The 27,450-nt window shown below is 33.2% G+C and overlaps 1 long non-coding RNA gene across 3 annotated transcripts in view; it reads left to right on the top strand.

The window, feature by feature from the left end:
- The window catches only part of LOC145303480 (uncharacterized), a 185,267-nt gene that overhangs the window by 38,325 nt on the left and 119,492 nt on the right, over positions 1 to 27,450 (top strand). For 2 of the 3 annotated variants that reach the window (XR_013873716.1, XR_013873717.1), the window contains exon 2: positions 22,147 to 22,318. This is a non-coding gene — a long non-coding RNA (uncharacterized LOC145303480). Of the gene's footprint in view, positions 1 to 22,146; positions 22,319 to 22,950; positions 23,319 to 27,450 lie in introns of those variants that run through there. The other variant, XR_013873718.1, reaches the window with a different exon arrangement.

Below are 27,450 nucleotides of genomic sequence, written 5' to 3'. Positions count from 1 at the left end.
TTGTCTAGAATCTACAATCGACTTATACACAGGTAACACCTCAATATTTGGCCTTAAAATACACATCGGCTTATACACAAGATCGACGTATACACAAGCATACACAGTATTCTATAAGGGTATACATCAGTTGGTGCGTAGGTGAGAACTCATCATACTATGGTATTTCGAGGCCTAATGCTTCTCATCAAGAGAGGAGAGAAGATGCTGTATTTTTTTTCCATAAGTTTTGGTTTCGTTTGGATTCAAGCTGATGCACCCAAGTCATATGGATATATTTTTTAAATTTTGAAATCTCAACTTTATAATATATAAGAATCGATAGAAAATTGACTCTATAATAATATATACGATATCTTCATGAATTAAAATATCATATTTAAGTGTATTTTACGACCAGGCTACGCCGGACGTCCCTGCTAGCTTAGATAAATACTTTTGCGGTTTAAACAAAAAAGCTACAATAATATCAGTTATCTCCATTTACGCTAAACATCCACAGAATGCCTACATCAATATATTACATGTGAAAGAGTCCACTGTGGAATTTCCACAAGTTCCGCTAGTCCTGTTAAAGTGATTTTTGTGGAACAAATTGGATTCGAACTTGGGACATGCAGGTCGCCAGTCCATGCCATTAACCACTAAACCATCGCCACCTCCCAGCGTAGAAGTTTATTAACATGATCAGCGTACCAGAACATGCTATGCTTCGGAGGATCTTTGTGAAAAGAGTTTTATTTTTAAACATTTATTATCTCTTTTGTCCTAGTTCAGTTTCAATTTTATTTACCCATCACCCTTCCTAATGAACCGGGTGGGTGCGGGGATATTTTTCTTGTGTTTGTTTGTTTGTTAATTAACAGTACCTTCCCCACCTCTCCAAAAAAAACAAACAAAAAAACAAAAAAAAAAAAAAAACAAACAAAAAAAACGCGAAAAATTAGTCGGGGAATTTAAATCTCTATTCGTATAAATTCGCATATATTTATACTTTTGTATGTATAGGATTTACTCTTAAACTAATTAATCGATCGTTATGAATCTGGGAATATAACTGCAAGGCGTAATGGTTAGGTAATGTGTGCTATAGTTTGATGCAGTGGAGGCAAAGAGGAAATGAAAGCCCTTCACAATAAATCAGATTCCTAAGATTTTTTTCGAAATTTTAACATTAGGTATTAGACATCAATTAATAAATAATACCTAAATAATCCCTAAATTTTAGGTTTTTGAAAAAGTATTTTAAAGAGTTTTAGAGGGCATAGTATGGGCACAAATTCTGATTTGACAATTTAAATAGCTCAGACTTGCGTTAAATTTAACGTATAGACACACCAATTAAACAAGAATCTTTGAAATTCAGTTTCTTCTTAAGACCCATTAAGCTAAAGCCTGAAATTTTAGACATTTTCTAAAATCAAAATAATGTCATAGATTTTTTAAATTAAAATTGGAATAAAGATTGCAGACATAAGACTTAGCAGCATTATATCTTTGTAAAAGGACATAAAGGCGGGGCAAAACTATTCTGTCTTACCCGTCGCAGAACGGATATTTTCTAGTTTTTTTTATTAACGAAAATTAAGAATGATACCATTTTATTATCCAGTTTTTTTTTTGTTTTTAACTATTATTAAATAAGAATTTCCAAATTTATGTGCAAAAATAAAATTGATGTCGATTTTTTTTTTGCGAGTAAATTAATTGCTGTAAGTAGAATTTTTATCTTTCAACGTTAATTTGTAAAGTAGCTGATTTGTATTATACAAATACGCAGTGTATTCTAGCAAGCTTAATTTTATCTGTAAATTTGCTCATAAATTATTGTTTCTGTAATATCCTAATAAAAATGGAAGTTGGCCTCTACTATCACAGGAGTTGCGGTTCCTGATCATATTTGGGTTTTCGCTTATTAAGAAAAAACAAACAAACAAACAAACACAAACACTCACAATAGCAAGCGTTCGTTTTCTCTCTCCGCTTAATCAGTATCCATCCTGGTATCCTACCGCAGTAGCAATCGATATTTAGTAAGTATCGATTACTTATGTTAAATTATGCCGGGTTAACATAGGGTGGCCTTGCTGATAGTTTATTATTATTATTATTATTATTATTATTATTATTATTATTATTATTATTATTATTATTATTAAAAAGTAAAATGTTAGATAATGAAATGTATGCATAGAGAATGTTTTGAAAGATGGAATGTTTAGTAAAATATTTAAGTAAACTTAGAACAATCAAGGAAAAATACGGCGATGAACAAAATATGTTCCTAACAGGCAGTAAAACGTAATTTAAAAAGTCACGTGTTAAAGATGAATTTGCAAATTGAATTGCGTCACAGCAATTTCAATATATACAAGCAGGAAATATACAGATAGACAGAGTTACAGAGGAGAGACAAGAGACGGACGAAGAGAGTGGTATTGAGAAAAATACAGGATCTATAGACGCGTGGGGAATAAAATCTGTCCGAAAATATAACCGGGACCTTCTGGTCGTTTCTTTGGATGGAAGTTCATTTCAGCTTTGGCAGGTTCCTCAACCAAGATCCAGATGAGGAAGGTAATGTTTCCCTATTTGGCAAAATATAACTCCCCAGAAGATGTTCCTTCCCTTTGTCGTTAAGGAAATGTTTGTGAACAAACTGTTATATGTCCCGTTTGCTGAACTGCTGTTGAAGGCAGATATACCCTTTTATTATGTGTTATAAATTACGCACGCACGCATGCACAGACATGCTACGTCACAGCGGCAACAAAAGGAAGGGGAAATAAATGTCGTTGTACAACATAAGAAGCGAGTTAAAGTTCTTTTCTCTTCTTTGTCTCCTTTGTGACTAAGACTACAACGTGTGTTGATTCCTGGACAACGTTACAAAATCATTGAAAACTCAGCAAGTCTATATTGTGTTTTCATGCGTGAGTAGTAATTCATCTTAGTTAAACAGACAACACAGTCACTAGGGCGAAGATGTAAGAAGCGATGATGCAGAGAATATGTATGGAAAAAAGTTTTGATTTGATTTGAGTCTTGGTGCCACAGGACTTATGAAGAAGAACCTGAAGTCCTACCTAACTAATATTCCTGGTGAACCAAGTGCAAAAGAGATTCAGACAATTGCACTTAAGGGAACAGCGAGGATACTAAAAAGAGCTCTCGGTTGGTTTCAATAAAAAAGCGGGGCAATGTTGGCAGCTGGTTTGGTTGCCCCATACCCGGCATTACAATCTTCAAAGGAAGAAAAAAAAAGTGCAAAATGCGCATTTATGAAAACAACGTTCAACGTAAAATGTTACACTAAGAAATAAACAAAATGCGGACAGATCAGCTGCAGCAACAATGTGAAACCTGTTTCAATCTATATAGATTTTATGCTGGCTTTTCCTTTTTTTTTCTTATCTGACTCATGCGTGTCCTTCAGCTGCATTTACCTTTCACTAAACGAACAAAGCAACCGCTCAAATTCAGCCAACCACGTCAAATAAAACAACGATTTCATTCGTAAAAAAAAAAAAAAAAAAATATGCAGAGACATCATTGATTTGGAAAATAAAAAATTGCATTTTTATTTTGTAGCAGTTCAAAAATGAACATTTTTTTCTTTTTGTAGATTTTAAACATAACTGAAACGCTTCTAGGTAAAAATGACCTAAGTATTCTAGGTAAAAATGACCTAAGTATTCTTTTAAATGAGTTTATTTCAATGTGCGTGTTTAGCGTGACATTGAGTACTAATCATAGACACGTGGTTTTAAACTTAAGCATTATTTTAGGATAGTAGTGGACACGTCAGTGAATATTTACTTGGTTGGAAAATAGGCATAACACAAATAAGTCATAAATAGAATACATTATAGACATGGCTCAGAAGTGTTCAGGCTCTTTACCTATTTGGACAATTCAGCCAAGCATGAGAAGAGCGGGTTTGGCAAAAGTGATGCCTGGTGATTGATTTAAAAGCATTTAGTTGGGAGTCTGAATGGAAATTCGAAGTGAACAGATCTATTTCGAAATGTTCAAAACAAATCTTAAGATTAACGAAGACACGCGTATTTAGCTGTTGGATAGAATCGGATTACTCGATAGAACAAGGAAACAAGATAGCGCTGCGACATGTCCGATGTTATTGGGATGTGAAATAGTTCGATAGCAGAAGAATGTGAAATTGGATAGAAATTTAAAACAATAAAATCTTTATAGTTAAATATTTATTTACTAAAATAGTATTCGAATTTTAGTTCGGAAATCAACAGTTGGAATTTAGTTTCAGCAAGACAAACAAGAAGGCTGACCAAAGTTAGAACAGTAACAAGAATGATTGTGATGTAAGGCTTAGATAGAAATAACAAACAAAATGAGTTTATTATATAGTCAAGCAGCGGATGCAGAAGGGGATTTTATCTCTGCGGTCCATAAAAGCATCTACTGAACAAAATAGAGAGGATGTAGGAACCAAAAGATAAGGCTTTGCATACTCCGAGGGCATCGAATAAAGCTATATAAAAATATAATTTGGCGTCATGGCGCTTCCTTCAGAGAGAGTAAAAGTATTTTTAATTACAGAGCTAACAAAGTCGACCGCCAGGAAGAATAAATCTAGAAGAATCTTGCTTGGTGCCAAACAGACAAAGATGTTATTTTATTTTATTTTATTTGTGTCAAAGAACTGTCTCGCATACGTTTATTGCCCCGTTTGTGAACAGTATTTATATGTGTAAACTCTCATACACAATAAGTACACACTAAGGAAACAGACGCTGTATATTAACAATACAGAAAAGAGAACATTTCACACATATTAAAAGAGACACGTTTTATATATATATATATATATATATATATATATATATATATATATATATATATATATACACATACATACTAGACGATAATATCCACAAAACAACAAGATCAGTTATACAACATACGCGCTATATATACAAACGTTATGTAGACGGCTATGTAACATAGCCAAGTGTATCTTTCTGTTGCGAAACTGTGTTTCGAGATCTCAGTTAACGAACATATATCTAACACGAAACTTACAACGTTCGTATTTTCCCATTTAAACTGAGGAGGACGAGTATGTTGATTTGGTTTCAACTTCCTATCACCCTTGGTGCCACCACGGATCGTACGACGGCAACCAGCAACACCAAGAAAAGATTGAGATATGAATTTTCATGGGGAAGTGGACTGTATAATAAATAACTGCTACCATAGGGATCGTAGACGCCTGAGTTTTGGGATGCGCTTTATTATTAACCGTTTTTTTCCGTTAGCTGCAGAATATGCACTAACATGACTAATTCCCCCTCTGTTTTATTGTTATCATAAAAGGGGTACCGTTGTATGCTCGTCTAATGTTCTGTCTGTTTGTGATACATTAATCTCTAATTGTTCATATGCTTTTGTGTGTGTGGTACATGTATTTTGTACATACTTAACTTCATGCGTCGTTGATCTTGTCCACCTGGAATTCATCTTGTTCTTAGAGGGGAGACTGGAAACCTGTTTTGGACGAATATTCATTCACTCCAAGACGATGAATTGGTTTTATGTAGTTTTTTTTATTCATCTTCCAGATGTCGATCGCAGAAAAATGGAAAGTAAATGTCTTTGCTTGCATGGTTAATTCAAGGTCTTATTTTCACACACGTCAGCGTCCCCCCCTCCCAGTGAAGGGGAGGAGACAACCTGTTAAACCGTCCGCTGTTCTCTACGTCCAAACTCAAACTCACTGACTTCAGCTAACCTGATCACGTGACTCACACGCAGATCCGATCAGCTGACACCCAATTCCGGTAAAACGTGTCTACAATATAATTTACTATATTTCTTTCTTATGTTCGACCTATTTCCTAACACCGCCAATATTTTACAATATTGGGTCAAGGTGTTCGCTTTGCTTATTCACAAATGTTGTCTATCGATCTTTTGTTTTCGACCATTATATTATACCTTCAGCGTATATTTTACTTAACCCTACATTTAATGTGACCAAACAATCTCAAGACTTTACATTTGATAACAGACGATATTGATGGGACTTCAGTGAGATTTTGCAACCCTGCAATAGTGATGTAGTTTATGATCAGTAATGAAGGGCATGATGTGGACTTGGCAAGTTTCTACTTTTACAAATATTTTAATGGGGTGTGCTCTGATGAACTCGTTGCACTTGTTCCCCCTCCACGAACATATCCCCGACAAACATGCTTAGCAGCAGAATCACACCCCTTCACTGTTGATGTCCCTAAATGCCAGAAAGCTTTCTACTCTAATAGTTTATTCCCTCGAACAGCTAGACTTTACCTGCTACCCTGATATGCAGAAGTTTAAATGTAACGGAAGTCAGCATCTTGTTAATCTTTCCTAGGCATTGTCTCAAATAGTAGCTCCTTTTAGTCCAAGTGGCAATATACCTTGTTAGGAGTGAACGTGAGTAATATATTATTATTATTGTTATTATTTTTTTTTTCATTTTTTCATCTTCGTGTCGCATGAAGTTACACGTTTCACAAATGACTTCCAACGTTTTGCTATTTCACCTGTGCTGCTCTCTTAAAACGAGTTATCATCAACTACCCCCTTTCATACTATAAGTAGCCTACCGCACAGTTTTAAGCCATCGACATAGACACGTTTTGGATATAAATTATTAAGCACTAGCAGTACCCGGTAACCGGTGTTGCCCGGTGGAAGCATGCCCCCACGAAAAAAAGTAAAGAGCTGCTGCTGCTGCTGTCGTCCAAGACACCCCCAACTCCTATATGGATATTGAGCAAGCCTCAGCCATTAAAAAATAATATTAAAAAAAAATATGAGCGAGGGTAAAAATAAAAAATTAGACACAGTAGTCAGGTCAGGTGGAGAGATGTGAAAAAAAAGAAGAAAAAAGTCGCAGAGAGGCAGGCAGGCAGGCTCGAACCTGTATAGCGAATGACGTAAGGAATATGAAAAAAAGCCATCTGTTTAGCTGGAGAGAGAGAGAGAGAGAGAGAGAGAGAGAGAGAGAGAGAGAGAGAGAGAGAGAGAGAGAGAGAGAGAGTTTTATGGTTTATAGAAATGGTGTTTCAAGGATTCCAGAAAAAAATTATGATAAAATAAAACCAGTAGAGATAAAGTTCTGTTTATTGTTTATTTATGAAAAAGTATTTTATCCGTGATTTATAAATGTTCTGTTTTTGCCGTTTAGTTGTACAATTAGCCTCCAATCCGGTTATCCCCAAAAGAGACACATTGGGTCGAATATAGATTAACCACATTGTTTAATAAATAAAAGGATTTAATGTGTTTTATTTTATGATTTAAATTTTTTATTGTATAATTTAAAATTTAAAACATTGAACAATACAAACAATACGTTGCATTAGAAATAAAAAAAAAAAAGAAATGAAAAATGAAGATTTAAAATGATTAAATGTGTTTTAATTTAGAATTTTAAATTTTTTATTTATAATTTAAAATATAAAACATTGAACAATACAAATAAGATTTTGGTTTGATTTTAAATTTTATATGGTTCTCGAATGCAAATAATGATGCGCGGAAACACTGCTTCCTTGTTTCTGCGTCTCCACAAGAATTCAATATTTTTCATCTCTCATTATTTCTTTTCGAGAACAAAATCAACATTTTATTTATATTGTTCCATGTTTTTATTCTATAAAATAAACCACATGTAATCATTTTAAAACTTCGTCTTGCATTATTTCTTTTGTTTATGTGTTAAACAACGTGGTTAAATTTAATTAAATTTTAATCACAGGATGACATTTTCAATAATCACGTAAATATAAACAAACCTCTATTTACGATATATATGTCATTGTTTATTTGTGTAAAAGGTCCTGAACTGTCATCTAGACTTCAGCCTTTGTCCCATCGACGAGATGTTGCATCCCTCTGCCTGTTCTACAAATACTTTAATGGTGAATGCTCTGACGAACTGCAAACACTTGTACTTCCTCGACATAACTACCACTGACAGACCCGACAAGCAACTAAGTCCCACCCCTTTACAGTAGAGATCCTTAGGTGCAAGAAAGCCTTTTACTCCAATGGTTTCTTCTCCAGAACTGCAAGTCTTTGAAACTCCCTTCCAAGATTCTGCTTTCCCAACTGTACTGATATGCAGAAGTTCAAGTGTAATGTGAATAAACCTCTCTCTACTCATTTCCCTTCATAATGCCCCCGCAAATTATGTCCCTGATAGTAGCCCCCATACTTCAAAGTGGCACTGTGCCTTGTTTGGGGTGAAAATTGAATAATAAAAAAAATTTAATTCGCGAATTTGGCTTTTTCTTTCTTTTTTTTTTTTGAGCAGGTTGGCCTTTAAAAATTGTATTTATCCCTTTTCAAATCGTAACGTACGGACTAAGGAAGGAACAAGCAGGATATATTACAGATTAAATTGATGGGATGCCAGTGAGGTTTTCGCAACTCTGCTATAGTTCATGATTACTAATGAAGCGTAAATGATGTGGTTTTGCAAACTTTCTACTTTCTAACATTTTACAACTGACGTGTTGAAATCTGCCTAAGATTACAGAACTACAGAAAAGGCATATGTGTTATATATGTTTGATTTAATTTTGTATGATATGCGTTTTAGAAGTTAAGGTGGTTCGGTTTCTTGTGAGCCTATACCAATTCTGTTTTTAAAATTTCAGTAAACTAGAAAATAAAACTCCCTCTCGTTCAGTTTACCTACTCTACACGTGGAGGGGGGGGACTCAATAGTTTATGTAGTTGATAGAAAGAAACGCAGTAGAAACGTGTTGCGATTCTTCTTCGCCCGCAGCACGTCTAAAAGACGACGCGTCACGCAAACAAAATTTTTGTAAACAACTGTGTTTTAGTGACACGCCGACAGCAGCTCAATTAGTTGTGACGTCGGATATTTTAGTAGTAATTACTTTTGTTGTCAGCAGAATTAGTCGAAATAGAGTTGCTCCTGCTGTTATATACTGAGACCCTGCGCCACCAATTATGTTAACTAGTATGAATTTCGGCGAGGGTTATATTAAGTACATGTTGGGGTAACCTGACGGAAAACTGAAATAGCCCCAGCTGCAGCTGGCATGATGGAAGCGAGGATTCAAAGGTTAGCTCCCTAAAGGAAACCTGCTAGAAACACACGTGTCGGATGATTAGATAGAAACGATCACGTGTTCGAGAGACAGAACAGAGTTTCTAGACGATCGGACTTAGGAAGCGAGAGGGACGAGACGCGCTCTGAAAATGTAGAACTGCATTTTCCTACATCTAAAAACAGATCTTGTGTCTATGTCTGTCCTCTGTCATTAAGTAATTCTTCTTCTTCTTCTTCTTCTTCTTCTTCTTCTTCTTCTTCTTCTTAATAATAATAATAATAATAATAATAATAATAATGATAATAATACGTAATCGAGTTTCATTTTAGCAAAACCTCCAAAATAGATTCTCGAGTTGTATAAACTTGAAGGAAAAAAAAATTACACACACACACACAGCCACGCACACATGCAAACACACACACACACACACACACACACACACACACACACACACACACACACACACACACACACACACAACCCCCTACCCACAAACACACACATAATCGCGCACACACTCGTGCGTGCATATGCAAAAACACACATAAACAAAGAAACATACACACTCGCGTGCACACGCAAACACACACACACAAAGAAACGCACAAGTACACGAGTATAAAACACTGTCGTATTAAAAGCACACACACACTCGCGCACGCACACACACACACACACACACACACACACACACACACACCTGATGAAGAACAAGAAAGAAGGAATTAATTTTAGCCTCTCTTTTAGAAGGAATACATATTATTCTCTCTTTTTAGTCTCTTCTCCCTCGTGAATAAACTTTCTCTTCTTAAAAAAAAAATACCTTTGAAACCGCAACAAGTTTTCATTGTTTTCATGCATGAGTAGATTCGTCTTTGCTTAAACAGAAGATCACAAATAAACGAGGAATCAATGGACACACATGGGAAAAGCGACAGTAAAAATAAGAACAAACACCGCGCACGTATGTAAAAAAAAAATGTTTGTTTCTTGATCGCTCACTGGCAAAACCTTACAAGTACGCGTTTATCGGAAACGACATGTGTAATCGTTCGTTTAATTTTGTTTTTGGGAAAAGGTTAAACCACTGTGTAGCGTTTTTTTCCTTTGTACATAGTCATGGTAGCTAGTGTACACTTTATTTATTTGTCTTTTTGCTGTAGTCATCGTCTTAATAGGGTTACACATTAGCACGGCCAGACATCGTCAAGTCACATAAGCGATTATTTACTCACTAGGAGTAGTCACACAGACCATCATTAAAGATTTCTCTTTGAGAACAACTTGTGGTGTTCTCTGGAGTCTGAGTGACAACAAGTCTTCCTAGATTTCCAGTACTCCCCACCTCTTTTGAGAACCTTTGCAGATGAATTTGCGTTATCGAAAGAGCCGCTTACCATTGATTTCTATTTAGCAGTGACCATTGGTCTTCACTGGAATTTGGATGGCAATAAGCCTCTCTAAGGTCCCAGTCCTTTTTACACTTAACCAGCAGAGGTCTGGCTAGTGCTCTCTCTCCTCGGTCTTTCCTTCCTCTTGTGGCGCCATTTTATGGCGACATACGGAAAAAGAAAAGAAAGATGGAGGAGCGGAAGACGGAACGGCAGAGAAATAACTCACAATTATGCAATTTTAGTTTTCACGATTCCATGCGATGTTCCTTTGTGTTTTATATCTATAGCAGTTTCTGCATGTCCGGCTTGCATCGTGTGTCAGTTTCTGCATTCAAGGATTTTCCTTAATATTTCAGCCGTTTTCATTATTTTTGTATGTTGTATCTTCTCAAACATTCCTCTGATACCAATCTCTTTCATTCTTTTTTCAAAGTTTTTCGGTATTGTTTCTAGTGCTTCTATTATTATTATTATTATTATTATTATTATTATTATTATTATTTATTACTGTTGTTGTTGACGACGACCTAAAAATAAAAGAACTCTATTTTTCTTTCCTGCCCCGAATTACCTCTCCTGTTTTTCTCTCCCTCTTTAAGATAGCATCCATGTTTCTTTTCGTCTTGTTTTTCTGCCGGCGCTCTTTTTAGTTGAATAAAACGTAATAAAACTATATATGAACGCAGTCTTCAATCTCATCTCGTCCTACATTTTCACAACAGTTGTTGTTGTTGTTATGATTATTATTAATAATCTTATTGTTATTATAATTGTATAGAGAAGTAGATGTTATGAAATAAGAAACATTCAGAGAAAATGTTTCGATATCAAAGAGAAATGTTGGAAAATAAAATCATTAGTCGTAATGGAATTCGGTATAATGGAAGGTAGGCCAGTTTAGAACGTAGATGGATACACAAAACTTGATTTAGAATAACAATAAAATCGACCTCTGACGCCAGAGAGAGAGAGAGAGAGAGAGAGAGAGAGAGAGAGAGAGAGAGAGAGAGAGAGAGAGAGAGAGAGAGAGAGAGAGAGAGAGAGAGAGAGTTGAATAAAAAGGGATAGTTTTTATATATACATGTTAATCAGTTAGAGAGATAGGAGACAGTCAGAGAGATGTTGAGTTGGCTAGCAGGTGAGGATCCAGTCGCTGAGTTTTATTTTATTTATTTATTTATTTATTTTTTAATTCGTGGTGAACACTATAACAAGATTTAGAGACCAAAGAAGCGTGCAACTCCAAGCCGGGGAACCTTCAGGAAATACATATTATATAAAATATCATCTGGCGTTGATCCAGTGAAACATTGTACGTGGTCAGAGAAAAGAGGTTAACAGTCCCGGTAATGAACTGTCCTTGTACATTATTGTCACCGTTTGGTGAACTGTTTATTGAATGTATATACATGCGCTCACACTCAATATTCATTCGATGAACACTGTACCAAATGACACATTATACACAGTAGTCAATCACAGAGACTCTAGTAAATATAACATGCACAGACGATTACACGTATCGACACATACATACACTCAACACCCTAGAGAAAATACAGACGTTGATTTAAACATATATGCACTAGACGACACGTATGAACACGTAAATATATACACACATTATATACACCCGTTATATAGACCAGCTATATAACATATGTTATTTGGTCCTCGTTATATACAAAAGTATATGCCAATAGGTGTTACAATTTGACAAAATAACAACTGCACACAATCTACGTTTTAATATTTTTTCTTTATTCGTTTTTCTTTAAAATTCCTATCGGTTTACACCAATATTATATACTCCATCAGCTCTCGCAAGGGTGTGAGGGAGGTCCTCAGAAATACACCTGTTCCTTCTTACCAATAAAAAACAAAGAAATAATATATCAACTTATTTTCAACATATCACTATCTACTTCTCGTGACGTCATTTTTTAAACACGTCAATTAAATTCGCGATCTTAATTTCGAATGGAAAGTACCCCTATGTAATCTAATTCAAATATGGAGATTTCATTTTATAGGTCATCTAACAAATCATCATCACTACAAAGCTGCATAATAAACAGGGCCAATAGAACAAGTCTTACACGGACTATGGAAGCGGCAATGCCGAGTTCAATCCTAGTTGATCTATTGAGATCATTTATGCACAAATGCCTTTGGGAAAATGTAGAAACCAGCGTTTTTATTGAGCTGTCGCTAAAATATCAGTTGATCTGCAATTTAAGCAAATAGACAGAATTATTTACAGTAGCCATTGTGTTTCCCCCAAAAGTTAATACGTCACTCTTAGAAAGCAAACACACTTCTGAATAAATATAGAAAGTAGAATCTTTCAACTACATTTTTCAATAAAATCGTTGCTCTTTGATCTCCACTTTTCTCAGTTTTAGATAAACTAACAAAAAATATGCTCCATACGGTCGCATAATTTTTTGCTAAACTGAAAAAAATTGCGAACAAATTACATACAATACATAATTCAAAGAAAATAAATTGTTTTTGCCTATTAAAATAATTTCCAATGCTATTGATAATGTTTACTCATTTATTTTTACTTATTCATTTATTTATTTATTTATTACCCCTTATGTTTGAATGCATCTTTTGAAACATGACGTAAATCATAAATCTATGACGTCACACCAAAACTATAATTATTTTGTTATAGTAATGTTTAAAGCTCTGTTTATAAGAATATCTATATAGATCAGTAAAGAGAACCTCAAACTGAAGATCTCAAGGTTTCGATTTCCGGTCCATACACTTTATCTGTTAGGCATTTATTATCATTTATTATTAATGCAATATGCTTAAGTGTGACAGATCATTGTCAATTAAAGTGTGACAGATCATTGTCAATTAAAGTGTGACAGATCATTGTCAATTAAAGTGTGACAGATCATTGTCAATTAAAGTGTGACAGGTCATCGTAAATTTAAGTGTAAAAGATTATTGTAAATTGAAGTGTGACATATTGTAAATTTTAGCGGGACAGATCATTGTCAAAATGTGACAGATCATTGTCAATTAAAGTGTGACAGACGATTGTAAATTTAAACGTGACAGATCATTTTGAATTTAAGCGTGACAGATCATTGTCAATTAAAGTGTGACAGATCATTGTAAATTTAAGAGTGACAGATCATTGTCAATTAAAGTGTGATAGATCATTGTAAATTTAAACGTGACAGATCATTGTAAATTTAAGCGTGACAGATCATTTTGAATTGAAGTGTGACAGATTATTGTAAATTTAAGTGTGACAGACGATTGTAAATTTATGTGTGACAGATCATTTTAAATTTAAGTGTGACAAATCCTTGTAAATTTTAGTCTGACAGACCAACGAGAATACCATTTTAACCTGATGTGTGACGGACCAATTAATGTTCTATTTCAAACTTGAATGTGACAGACGACAAAAATGCTATTAAAAACCTAAAAATGGACACTCACACATCATTCACACAAAATTGCATCATGTCAGCATGTGGTCAACACCTTTACTTGTCGGCATCCAACGTTCGAAACAGGATCCATGTATAGTATCTGTTCTGTCTTAGTAGGCCACTTTCCTTCCCGAGCATTCCCTTGAAGGATGTATTATTTTTGTTTTCTATTTACTTAAAGGGGTTGGATTTATTGTATGTCGCTCAAGGCGCCCTAATTCGTGAAGCAGCGCCAACCATGCTGTATTTTTGGAGTCAAACTAAAGTCTCTCTTTGTGGGTGGATCAACATTCTTTCTATAATCTGACCTTGTGTTTTCTGTCTGTGGAAGATTTATAAACAGACCCTAACTCATTTCCTTGAATAATCGCCAATTTGTTTCGGACGATATTTTTCTTGGTACTGTATAGGGTGTCCCAACATTATCTATTTTATAAAATAAATTACTAACAAAATAAATAATTCATCTTAGGACACCCTGTATTTCCTCGTTTCTGCTCTCGGTCACTGAAGAAGAAAACATAGAATAAGGCAATTTTGTATTTTTGTCCCAACCTGTAATGCTTTTTTTTGAGGAACTGGATTTCCACCAGATTAGAAGTCTAATTGTGTCTAACTCCGCCCTCGTTGGGAGTCAAGTAAAAAAAAGGGACATATATTGGTTTTGTGTTACGTTTTTCAATCTCAGTTTTTAGGTTCAGCAAAGATCAGATTTTATTCGCAAAGGAGTGTCCGAGCACCTGCCATTTCTTTCCAGGGTCCAATATGCGCACATTTACAATATAATGCGATCTTTGAACTTTGTATTTATTGTCTTCTTTGATCGAACTTTTGAAATTCGATATTTATTTATGTGCCTTCGTTTAAATACATTATTTTGTCACGGCGTTCCATTTCAATGTTGACCATTGTTTCTGTTTCCTTGTTTCCCCACGAGGGTAGAGTTAAAGGCAAACTCGGTTTTCAGTGAGTAAAATAAATATAGCCTCCACCTCCTCCCCAAACCGCACTCTGGATGAAAAAAAAAAAAATATATATATATAATGGTCACAGTCTAGAAATACTTTTTCTTCAAACCAAATCCACTCTAAAAATTTGTCAGTTTTCTTTTTTTTAGAAACATGATGAATAGATGCGAAAGTTGGGAACATTTCTTGCATTAACAATAAAATCAAAACCTCCTAGTTCAAGTTAATAGAATTTTACACAATAGAACCACCATCTTTTTATATCTCTACTTATATATAAAAGGCACTTTGTGTGTGTGTGTGTGTGTGAGCATGTGTATGTGTGTGTGTGTGTGTGTGTGTGTGTGTATGTGTGTGTGCGTGTGGGTTCGTTTACTATGGACTCCAAAACGGCTGGGCGGATTTTTATGAAATTTTACACAAATATACTTTACATATCTGTAACAGAGCGCGTATGGCGCACGTGTGAGAAAATCAGCAGCAACCGAAAGATAGCTGACCAGCGAAAATATTAGCAACAGCAGCAGCCGTTAGAAAACGTATGCGGATTAATAGGTGTGCGTGAGCTTGCGTCACAAGAAAAGGAGAGAAAAATATACTCTATGTTCTCGAAGGGAAAAGCAAATTGAGAGCCAGGAAAGAAAGACGTATAAGCACGAGGGCGAGAAAGCGCTGGTTAAAGGCCAGCGCGAGGTAGCGAGGAGACAGACTTTTAAAAAGCACATGTGGGTGAGAAAAGACTTTGGAAATATAATGAAATGCGTTGTTTTGGAAGAAACATGAATAAATTTATTTCATTTGCACTTTAAAAAATGCTCAGTGGATTTTTATTTCTTTCCTTGTTTGTTTGTGTCTGCGACGTTACATGTCTGAGAGTGTTCTTGGATAAGTTTTGTATCGGAATGCCTCTGATAAGTATCGTAAATCGTTAATCGATAATCAAAAAATCTGATTAAAGAAGGAGCAGACTAATTTCGAACACTGTTAACACCTTATACGGCCTAACATCACAAATGCATTTGAGAAGTGCGCAAGCAGAAAGGCCCGGCGTATAAAATCAACAATAGATTATTTTATAAGACAGGTGCGTGTTCGAAATGAATGTTTCTGTTTAGGGCACAATCGAAACATGATAATAGACTTTTTAATTTTAAATTTTAATTCAAGCCATTATATAAAATATTTTTTATGAAATCAAGAGTAGATTCTCTACAGTGCAATGTAGACTACAATGTATCATGGATTAAGTCTCTGCGGGAAGACATGTAAATCTTCATTCCAAGTGCACCGTAATAAGACCACAACAAGAGCAGGCAATTAATCGATTAGATTGAAAAATGGACAATTTCACCGATTTCGATGGCAATAAAAGTATGACATCGAACATTCGTTGATCCGAATTCAATCCCGGGCAACGTCGGGTTTTCCTGCCGGATATTGTGTAGACATGATGTAGATTCTCATTGTGGATATGAGAAGTCGAGATGTGTATGAAAAGACATTTTATAACACAAATATATAATACAATTTCACTTTACCTTTTTTGTAAGAATCATAAGACGAGCTTTACAAAACACATGATGGTTTATTTCGTCACGACCGGCCGGGATTTCCATCCTCAAGAATTCAAAGCCTCACATTTTAGTTTCAACGTGACGTCTCGCTTCCTAGACGACTGACTGTCTCCCTCCGAGTTTTTTCACTGACTGTCTTCTAACTAAAGTTTTTCTCTATCCCTAGAACTTTCTATTTTCCGTGACGTCATACACATGTTAAAACATGTGCCTTCTTTCACGTGTTTTGGACATACGTATCCAAAACTTTTCCTATACTCAGTAACCTATTTTTCCAATATGTTAAAAACATTATCTTATAAGCTGCATTCTTTCAATTTAAAATTTCATAGCAAACTTGATAGTTAACATCCTTTCCTTGAAATATTTATCTATATTCTAAACAAACGTTTGTTTTACATTTTTAAATTCTCACACGTAATCTATTTCTAAACCTAAATTACGAGGTTCGAATTTCGCCTATGCTATTTCATTTTCATTTTAAGTAATCTCTCTATTTTTATACTTACATGAAAAGGGGACAGCCCTTATCATGTAACCTCCCTCCCTTCCATATTTCACAAAAAAAATGTATACATTTTTAAATTTAGTACATTTTTTTATTTTTACATCTACACAACCACACGGCTAGAAAGATCAGGCTAAAAAACAAAAAAACAAAATAAATTTCTTTCAGTCAGCCCTCCACGGCCGACTTCACAATTATTTATTTTTTTATAAGATCAGAACCTTTCTGATCTTGGTGGCATTTACCCCCTGGGTGTAGGGTCTTTACCTATGATTCACATCAGCTACTTTCCAGCCACCCATATGCCGCAGACTAGAGGTTTTCCACCTCCCTCGAAATCAAAAGTGTCCTGAGCAATTCTTTCCGCATGGTTAGTCTTATCAAGTATGGCTTTGTTTTTTATTCTATAACTATCTTATACGGGACATACCAAAGCTCATATACTTAAATCTTTGTGGTTGGCTTCAGAAGTTTAAGATATACCTTTTTTTCTCTCATACTGATTCACTCGGATTTCCTTGCTTGGATTCTTGAAACTTCGACGAGGATTTAGAAATAACTAACTAACTAACACCTTTCGCGCCCAACACATTAATTGCGCCTAAATTCTATCTAATTGCCCGATTTTTTTGTGATTTTTCTTTCCTCTCACCAGAGCTTCCAAGATCCAGCAGATATATCCCACATTCATGCGTCTCTAAAAAAATACAAGGTTATATCTTTCTTACGTAATCTACGACATATTTTTGCCTGTCTCTTACTTCATTAAGCTATATGTGATTGCCTCGGGACTACCTATCCTCGGTTTACTGGTCCCCTTAAGAATTTTCGTATTCTTTCCAACGCCTGTTTATTAATTAAGCCAAGACTTACCACTTGCTTGGAGTCGGTACGTGCAACCAGCTTATTTTAAGCACTTAATTAACCAGGTTCCCAAATTTTTCGTATAGGGGCACATCTTGTGCTTATCGATCCCTACCAAGTCACTTTTCTTGGAGAAAAATTTTTAGGATCTCTAAAAAAAAACAACAAACCCAATTGCTAAAAAAAATCTTTCTTACGGCTTATCACATCTAAAAACTCTCCAAATACCCGTTTACGTAATTTTAATTCTTGTCCCCCTTCTAAAATTCTAACTGAATCTGTAAGCCAACAATACGTCTTAACTAGTTTTATTTTCTCCTAGACTGTTTAAATCTAATGTATATTTACTGCTGACTTTGAATTCTTGCTGTGAAAATCAATAACATTTACATACATAAGACAATTTACAATATTTGTTCAACATCATAAAAACATTTAAAAAAAAAATACCTTACAATTAACCATGATTTACACAAAACTATGATCAACAGTTTATAACTTTTTAAAAAATAAAAATTATCTGTAACAAACAACAATTCACAAAGAATGTCCAAAACAATTGTCTCTTTTTTTTTTTCAAAAACAAAACAAATGAAACACAAAAAAAGCCGAAAAGTTCAACTATGAACACAAAAATGCATTTCCAAACAGAATTTACACGCTGTTTCAGAGACTACATGCGACCTTTGAAAAATTCCTCTTTGATTGACAGATTAAATTCAACAATTCGTCCAAACGATTTTATATTGACACAAATTTTCTAATAACACTTCATACAAATTTCAAAACAATAATGGGTGACCCAATCTCTGCATTTGCGTGTATGTGTGCGTGTTTTTTTTTTTTTTTTTTTTTTTTTTACAAACCAATTCATTTATCAATGAATTACGCATGGTGACTTGTTTACTATATTTCCATTCATTACTACGGATTTCTTTTACGGCATATCGGCCTTTTCTTCTTTTTCTTTTTAATATTTCTTGTATCTTTTGTTCTCTGTGTGCGTGTGTGTTCAATTTTTTTTGTTCTTTTTTTTTGTTCGCATTTCAGTGATCGTGTAATTTTTTTTTCCGTGGTATTATTTATTTATTTATTTTTTTAAAATTATGTTGGACCCTTTTAAAACGTTGTGTTTTTAATTTTTTTCCGTGGTAACCGAGGTTCTTTTTTTTTTAAACCCACCCTTGCTGGGTGGTCTGGTCATTTACAGCACCAAATATGTATATGTTATATAAGGGTTCATTGAGAGAGTCTTAGAGAGAGATGCTTAGAAAGAGTCCTAGAGAGATTTATTAAGAGGGATGTTGAAGACTCAGAGAGAGAGAGAGAGAGAGAGAGAGAGAGAGAGAGAGAGAGAGAGAGAGAGGAGAGAGATGTTGTAAGAGACTTAGAGAGATTCTTATATTAAAAAGAAAAAGAAGAAAAGGCCGATATGCCGTAAAAGAAATCCGTAGGAATGAATGGAAATATAATAAACAAGTCACCATGCGTAATTCATTGATAAATGAATTGGTTTGTAAAAAAAAAAAAACACACACACACACATACACGCAAATGCAGAGATTGGGTCACCCATTATTGTTTTGAAATTTGTATGAAGTGTCATTAGAAAATTTGTGTCAGTATGAAACAGTTGGAGGCGGGCATTGTTTTTACTAGATTTTGGGTTTTAACTTATTTATATTATATAATAATTCCTGGATATATATATATATATATATATATATATATATATATATATATATAAATTTTTTTGGCTTCTTGCTATTCTTTCTTCCTTTTCTCTGTTCTTCTCTCCCTTTTTCATTTTTCCTCTTTTTCTCACCACCCCCTTTTGACGCGATTGTGCCAAATAGTTTCGGAGACTATATGTGTGTATTTCCCGTTTTATATTAATAATAGTACCTATTTACTATGCTTCCCCACGGGACAGTTATACACCAGGATCGTTTTTTAACGTGGAGAAAAGGTACAAAAATAAAAAAATTGTCTCAGTCGTGAAGGACTGATCCCCCACCGAAAGAGAACAAGAAATGGAAGTGCAGCATCTGAAGAACAGATACTACACTTTGATCTTGACCAAAAGGCCAAAATAGCCTGTTTCCCGTCCGAGATCTTAGTGAAACTTCATATCGTTTGTCGAGTAATTTTAGCGCCAATAAGTGACTAACAAACAGAGATTCAAGGCGTATTTTCCATGAACATAGTTTATTTCCAAGGGTTCCCCGTCGTTGAACACATTACCAGAAGACATATTGCAAATGAAACGCAAGGGACTACTCTGATAGTGACCAGATTAATAAGCTGCAATCTGGGCGGGGAGTTGGACAACAATATGTTTGTTCACATTACATTTAAATTTTTGTATGTTGGACCGGTCGGAGAAACGGGAACCAGGAGGATTTTACATGGATAAAGCATTCTACATCATCAAGATTAGTTCTAAGTCCTCTGATGTTGTAAATGAGAGCCACAAAGGAGGGGACAATTTAGTTGGTTTTAGAGGCTTTTATGGTCAGGTAATGTCATTCGAAATTTACTAAAAATGTTGGAACTTACTAATTCTTTTAGTTACGACGTTAAAAAAAAAAAGAAAGAACGTTTGAGAGAAAAAATCATAAAAATGTATGAGCGGCAATGCCTTTTAAATGTGTACAAAGGATAACAAAAGAAAATAGATAAAAGGATATGAAAATAATCAAAGAAATGTAGAAACAGCGAAAAACGTAGTATACTTTTGTATGCAGCATTTGCAAGTCAGTGATGACGTCACACCATTATAAAAATTAAAAAAAAAAAGAAGAATTTTAGAAGTGCGTATTCTTGATTTTAAACTTGCATTTAACCGCATAAGACATTCAGATATTCATTAAGACACTTCCGAGAATTGGATGAACTGCAATAAACTGTTAAGATGAACCATTTTTTTTGTATGTAGATCGTTCCAGACAGTACATGAATCCACTTGCTCTAATGAGCTAAAAGAAAAAAATACGATGTCAAGGTAAAAAACTAAGAATAAGTATTAGATGGATGCATTCTAATTCAGAAAACAGCAATTCTTCCTCTTTTGTCAGGAATATCACTCAATGTGAGGACTAAAGGACAAAATAAGGGTAGAGAGACTTGCAAGACTGTTGAAAGTAAACTCAAGTTCTACCTTCTACTCTATTTTTTTTTTTTTTTTTACGAGCGGCATATGTGGAAATTCCACAGTGAACTCCTTCATATGTAATATATCGATTTTGGCATTCTGTAGATGTTCAGCCTGAATGGAGACGCTCTGATTTGATTGTAGCTATTTTATTAAAACAGCAAAAGTATTTATCGAAGCAAGCAGGGACGCCCGGTGTAGCCCGGTCGGAAGTACGCTTAAATGTGATATTTTATTTCTTGCAGATTTCTTATATATTATTATAGAGTAAATGTTCTATCGATTTTTATATATTATAAAGTTGCGATTTTCAAAAAAAAAAAATATATATATATATATATATATATATATATATATATATATATATATATATGCATGTGTGTATCAGCTTGAATTGAAACCGAAACCAAAACATGGCGAAACAGTACTGTATGTGGATATATATATATATATATATATATATATATATATATATATATATATATATATATATATATATATATATATATATACACACACACACACTGCTGATCAAAAATTTAAGACCATTTAACATGGAAGAAATATGCAACTGCACTATAGAAAGCTAAAAAATGGTGTGTTTAAGCTTTTGCAACATAATACGTGATATTTATTAAAGTTTTACGTGTTTTCGCTGAAGCTCAATTCACTTTTCTAATCTTGGAAAAGACAAAACTTTTTTGAAAAAGAAAATTATTATTAAACTTATAGTAACTATTTTTTTCTTTTTTACATTGATTTATTTTTATTTTTTTTTTTCACTAATTTCGTTATTTTGAAACGTTGTAAAAATGAGAATCAAGATGAGATCCAAATAATACCAATCCTTATCTAAAAATTTCGAACACGAAACAGGAATGATATCAGTGAAATAATCAAGATGATAAAAAACAAAAACTTTTAATGAAAAAAATTTTTTTTTTCTTTCATCCAATTAAACTTATTGTTACTATTTGTCCTGCTTTTTATTTATTATTCATTTATTATTCATTTATTATATTTTATTTTATTTTTTTTTACCAATTTTGTTATTTTGCCCCGTTTGATTGCAACGCTGCATGCTGACTTTATCATCTCTGTCAGTCTTTGTAGCATCCGCATCTTTCGGCTGCTTCCGTAACCATGCTAGAAAAATGCCGACACGATGTAGCCAGGACTTGGGACAGAATCCGAAGAAGCATCTTGCAGTCAAAAAAGCAAGACGGCTGGATAAGAGCAATAGTAAAACCATCTCTTTCAAGTGACGTAAACGCACGTAAGTATTTCTTTGTGTTAATAAAATACACTGGAAACTAAAGTATCGGTCTCTATTTTCCGTAAAAAAATCCCCGCGCAGGCACTCTTACAGTGGGTATCCATAGTCTGTCAAGACTGAAGGCAGCTACCATATATATTAATAATTTATTGGGTGCATTCTTAATATCTTTGATTATTTATTAACATGCATTATTAATAATTATGAATTACTAGCAGGTGGGAGGGACGTCCGACTTTGTAGGGTTATAAAATATGCTTAAATATATTTTAATTCATGCAGATTTCGTATTTTCTCTATTTAATATTATATTGTACCTAATGTATAGCACTGATATCAAAAGTACAAGTATGCATGGAGATGCACCAATACCAAATACTGAGGGTGGCTATTCATTAGGATGGACGCATGTTTTTCTTATCCAACTGGAATGACATTGATCAAATAATCAAGATGATAAAAAAAAACAACTTTTATTGAAAAAAACAAAACAAATTTTTCTTTCATCCAATTAAATTTATGGTAACTATTTTTCCTGTTTTATATTTGTTATATTTTATTTTTCTTATTTATTTTGTTATTTATTCCCGTTTGATTACAACGTTGCATTTTGAATTCATCATCTCTGTCAGTCTTTGTAGCAACCGCATCTTCCGGCTGCTTCCATAACCATGATGAAAGATGCCGACACGACGTGACCTGAACTTGAGTCAGAATCCGAATAAGTACCTTACAGTCAAAAACCAAGACGGCTGGATAAGAGTTTAAAATACTTAATGCCGAGGATTGCTAATCATTAACATGGACACATTTTTTTTTTATCAAACAAGAATGACTATCGGTCAAATAATCCAGATGATAAAAAAGACAAAACTTTTCTTGAAAAATCATTTTTTTTTCATACAATTAAACTTATAATAACTTTTTTTTTTTACTGTTTTACATTTGTTTTATTTTTTTTTACTGTTTTACATTTGTTTTATTATTAAAAATTTTTTTTACTGTTTTACATTTGTTTTATTTTTTTTTTACTGTTTTACATTTGTTTTATTTTTTTTTTACTGTTTTACAATTTGTTTTATTTAAAAAATTTTTTTTTACTGTTTTACATTTGTTTTATTTTTTTTACTGTTTTACATTTGTTTTATTTTATTTTACTGTTTTACAATTTGTTTTATTTTATTTTATTTTTTTTACTGTTTTACAATTTGTTTTATTTTTTCACCAATTTTGTTATTTTGTCCTGTTTGATTACAACGTTGCATTTTCAATGTATCATCTCTGACAGTCTTTGCATTATCCGTAACCACACCGAAAGATGCCTACGTGATGTAGGTCAGAATCCAAGTAAGTACTTAATATTAGATACATTTTAACTTGAGTTAATATAGTGATATAAATTATAATTAATTTTGATTCTTTCACCCAATTTTTTTTTCATCGTATAAAATCTATATATTAATACGATAGAGTGTGCATTATTATTATTTTTTTGTGTATCACGCTTACATCCGACTGACTGTCGTTTAAGTGTTATGGACTTTCATTTCTTGTAATAAAAAATTTTACTAAGAATCCTTCATAAGTTTTGGTTTCATTTTTTATTATAGCTAATGGCACTCAAGTTATTTTTTTTTTATAAATAATTTTACCAAGAATTCTTCATAAGTTTTTGTTTCGGTTTCGATTACAGCTGAATAACTTAAATTATATATATATATATATATATATATATATATATATATATATATATATATATATATATATATATATATATACACTATAATAATTATTAAATCCCTACAGACGCTAGTGTTTCATCCTTTCGGAAATCTTCAGTGCAGGTAGATTTATTTTTGAAATCGTAACTTTATAATATATAAAAATCGATAGAACATTAACTCTATAATAATATATACAAAATTTGCAAGAATTAAAATATCATATTTAAGAGTACTTTACGACCGGGCTACGCCAGGCGTCTCTGCTTAGCTTAGATAAATACTTTGGCAGTTTTAATAAAAGAGCTACAATAATATCTGAACATCTACAGAATGCCAACATCAACATATTGCATATGAATGTGTTTCCTGTGGAATTTCCACAGATCCCTTTAGTCTATATATTAATAGATTAGCGTCCGTGTTATTTTGTGTGACACGCTTACGTTTTTCTTCCGAGTGACTATCCTTTAATTGTTATGACTTTCCATTTCTTGTAATAAATAATTTTATCAAGAATTCCTCAAAAGTTTTGATTTTGATTTCGATTATAGCTGATGGCACTCAGGTCATCTATGTTGTTTTTATAAATAATTTTACTCAAAAATCTTCATAAGATTTGGTTTCGGTTTCGATTATAGCTGATATGGCACTCAGGTCATCTATGTTGTTTTTATAAATAATTTTACTCAAAAATCTTCATAAGATTTGGTTTCGGTTTCGATTATAGCTGATGGCACTCAGGTCATCTATGTTGTTTTTATAAATAATTTTACTAAAAAAATCTTTATAAGATTTAGTTTCGGTTTCGATTATAGTTGAACACACACACACACACACGCACACACACACACACACACACACACACACACACACACACACACACACACACACACACACACACACACATATAAATTTTTTCTTCATACGTTTTGGTTTATGTTTCGAATCAAGTTGATGCACCCAAGTCATAAGGATATATTTTTTATTTTTGAAATCACAACATTCTAATATTTAAGAATCGATAGAGAATTGACTCTATAATATATATATATGTATGTATATATATATATATATATATATATATATAAATGTAAATTTGGTTCGTTAAAAGTGAATAAAACCATATTTCTATGTTACCAATTTATTTGAATTTTTCAGACAACCCATCTTTAGAGTCGAGGCATGTTTTTATGCTATTAAGATAAATTTACCTCGCGAATTATTAAAATATTAAATAGAATAAATATATTTTTTTAACCGTTAGTGCGAATCTGTTCTGTTGATAAAACTGAACTTCCGGTTCGATTCATTTCACAGCCACGAATTGACGAAAGATTTCATTTTCTCGATAAGTAAAAAAAAAAAAAAAATACAACAAAAAAACATAATTCATTTGTTTATCTTCCAAATTTTTTAATTTACACATTTTTTCTTTATTATATAAGGCAAAAAAAAAGTTTTTCGCTTGCTTTTTGAGTTTTTTTTTTTTTTCGATATAAGATTGGTTGGTAAAGTACAGTATTTTTTTGTCCGCGCTATTTTTTAAATCGTATTTCCAGGTTTAATTACAGTTTTATTATGTTTTTTTTTATTCAATTGTAAGGTTAAAATACACCTTCCCCTCCCCATGTTAAGAATGACTTTTTAAATATTAACGTTATTATTACAACACGGATCACTCTCTGCATGAGTACTGTACTTTCACCTAACAATTTAATAAACAAAACATGGTACTAATGCAGAGAAAGTACCATAATAATATAATAATAGAATAATAACGTTATTTAGAAAGCCATTCTTAACATGGGGAGGACGTTTTGTTACTATTCTATACTTTCACCTAACAATTTAATAAACAAAAGATGGTACTTATGCAGAGAAGGTACCGTGCTTAAATAACGCTATTAAGAAAGCCATTCTTAACATGGGAAAGGGAGAGTGTTCTGTAACTATTTTATATTTTCACCTAGCAATTTAATAAACAAAAGATAGTACTTATGCAGAGAAGGTACCGTGCTGAAATAATACCGCTATTAAGAAAGCTATTCTTAACATGGGGAGGGAGTTTTGCATCTATTCTAAAATATGAATGCTTTTTCTTTATTGAAGAAATTGGGTACTCGTGCATTTATTGATCCGTGCTGAAATAATAACGTTATTATTTAAAAAGGCATTCTTAACATGGGGAGAAGAGGGTGTTTTGTAACTATTCTGGACTTTCACCTAACAATTTAATAAACAAAAATTAAACTTAAGCAGACAAGGAACAGTACAGAAGCATTAACATTATTTAAAATACAATTGAATAAAAAAAAAACTTTAATTAAACTTGGAAATACGATTTAAAAAATAGTACGGATCGGTAAGTGCATTAGCACCATAAATTTGTCTAATTCTTAATTTCTTATGTTATTGGAAAAAAAAAAAAGAAAAAAAAAAAAGAAGGTAAATATGAGGAATTACTCCACCCTCGAAAATTCCTTTAAAATTACCACTCGAATAGGTTTTCGGGGTCGCTGAAAACGAAAATAACCTTTATAATTAAGGCAAACGAGTAGTTTCCAAGATATGAAGAAATGTTAGTTTAAAAAAGTGAAGGATCACTTTTCCATAATAATTTAACGTAAAATGATCACCCACTTTGTGGCCATGATTTTTGGGGTGGGGGCTTTCTTTCTACTCTTGGAAAATCCTTTAAAATTACCTGCTTAAATTGGTTGGAGGGGCGGGGGGGGGTCGGCGGCCGACCCCCCCCCCACACACACACAGAAAAATGCCCCTCTCTCAGGTAGCCAGAAAGTGGGTGCTCATTCAAACTTAAATTTAAATTGAAAAGTGATCACCCACTTTTCGAAAAAGTAATTTCTTCATATCATGAAAACTTTTTTTTTGCGACGGAAACGGTTTGCAGATTCGTTTTTAGTACACTGAAATCTACAATAAAATATTTCTTTATATACGAACATGAGACGGGCCTTAAAGTAAAATAATACCGGATTTTTGGGGCAGATTTGCCATTTAGTTGTATAATATCCTCAAACCAGGTAATCACTAAAAGGGACTCTTAAAAGTCGTTACCTGTATCGATCAAAATTTAAAACCACTGATTATATGTCAGCCTACATCACAGTAACATATATTGAGTGAGTTCCTAACAGTATTTTTTATAGTTTTTTTTAGTTCAAACTCATTTTCTCAAAATTTCCCCAAACTTAACGTGTTCGATATAGTCTGCCACCATATGTATTTTTCAAATATACCGATAAACACTGCATGTTTTTGAACTGATTAAACATTATACATTACATAAAAACACTACAATCTTATCCAGTTAGGTAGAACATTTACTTTTCTTGCCTTTGATAACATTTATTTGTTATATATTCATTTTTTGACAACGTCTTTGTA

Source organism: Euprymna scolopes, chromosome 19 (genome assembly GCF_053919585.1).
Source record: "Euprymna scolopes isolate OS-2025 chromosome 19, ASM5391958v1, whole genome shotgun sequence".
NCBI classification, from domain to species: domain Eukaryota; kingdom Metazoa; phylum Mollusca; class Cephalopoda; order Sepiida; family Sepiolidae; genus Euprymna; species Euprymna scolopes.
This window is presented reverse-complemented; position numbering and strand designations above follow the sequence as displayed.